Below are 1,168 nucleotides of genomic sequence, written 5' to 3'. Positions count from 1 at the left end.
TGACCACCCCTCACTTTAATGGAGGCACGCCCCCTCCGGACCTGTTATTGCTCCACGCGTTACCATGTCATTATCCTATACTTACAGCAGTGCTGCGCAGGGTTTGCCTTCAATACGATCAGCGCACGATAACCCCGACGTAACAGAACGCCGGCTGAGGAGCGCCTTCCTCCTTTTTTGCGGTGCTTCGGTTGGCCCTGCAGTGCCCCTGCTTTTGTGCCTCTGGATCGCAGTTCGCCCAAATTGCGGCTCGTTTGGCAGACCAGCTCGTGAGTGAAGAGCCGCCTTTTCTTTTCAGATCTGAAAGCACATCAAATTTAAGAAGAATTAACTACTAATAAAAGCACACTTGATTTGGCTATAATTCTCAACAGCTTCAACAACTACATATAATACTAGCTTTAAAAATTAGCAACAAAGACAGTTTAGGACTTTCCAATTTATTCTGTTCGTTAATCGTTGGTATGTATCCTACACATTCGTGTAGTAAAATTCCTATACACATTTCGGAAGACTACTACACGCGTAGTACAAGCAATACGGATGTAGAGGATGATGAAAAAAAGGGTCAGGAATAAACACTGTTAAAAATTCTGCACCGCCAGAAACAGAATTCATACAGATCGTCGACGATCGCGTATACTTCCATGCTACGGTCAAAATCTGTTCGACTGGTATTTGAGAGACAAAGACTTGACATTGCTGGAAAAAAACTTTCTTATAGAATAAAGTATAGTGAGCCTACAGGATTACCAGTCCATTACCAGTCCGTTCTGTTGTGATTTACAGTTGTAACTTTAAACAGTGCAGATTTGTTGTCCACCATGCATTAGTAATTAGATCACATGTCGCCAAGGTTTAACGGTAAAACTTTAACCCCACTAACCTCATCGCCGAATAACGCCGTGCAACATGTTTGCATGTACCAGGTGGCTGGATTCACGCCGCGCCCTCTTATACTGTACCGCTTGCACACGTGCGGGCGAGTTGCCTCAGGGGTATGCAACGCCAGCCGCGCGGCTGAGGCGATGCTCCGTCACGGGCGCGCGGCGCGGCGCGCGCTGCGGAGGACGAATTTTGCGATTTGTGCAAAACTTTGAGTGTAACGTTACCAAACCAACCATACCACTGCACGCTACAGATTGTCCTCTTTCTTCTCATACCACAC

The 1,168-nt window shown here is 46.5% G+C and overlaps 1 protein-coding gene across 4 annotated transcripts in view; it reads right to left on the bottom strand.

The window, feature by feature from the left end:
- Positions 1-1,168, bottom strand: part of LOC113217933 (uncharacterized) — a 93,173-nt gene that overhangs the window by 49,130 nt on the left and 42,875 nt on the right. For 3 of the 4 annotated variants that reach the window (XM_052270623.1, XM_026438029.2, XM_052270627.1), the window contains exon 2: positions 86-300. The exons of the other annotated variant lie outside the window; for it this stretch is intronic. The gene's annotated coding sequence lies outside the window, so the exon portion shown is untranslated. The remainder of the gene's footprint in view (positions 1-85; positions 301-1,168) is intronic. 4 annotated transcript variants of the gene reach the window in all.

The sequence above is a fragment of the Frankliniella occidentalis genome, unplaced genomic scaffold (genome assembly GCF_000697945.3).
Source record: "Frankliniella occidentalis isolate FOCC.00 unplaced genomic scaffold, Focc_3.1 Scaffold6, whole genome shotgun sequence".
Classification (NCBI taxonomy): domain Eukaryota; kingdom Metazoa; phylum Arthropoda; class Insecta; order Thysanoptera; family Thripidae; genus Frankliniella; species Frankliniella occidentalis.
Note: the sequence above shows the minus strand (reverse complement) of the source record. Positions and strands in the feature narration are given on the sequence as shown.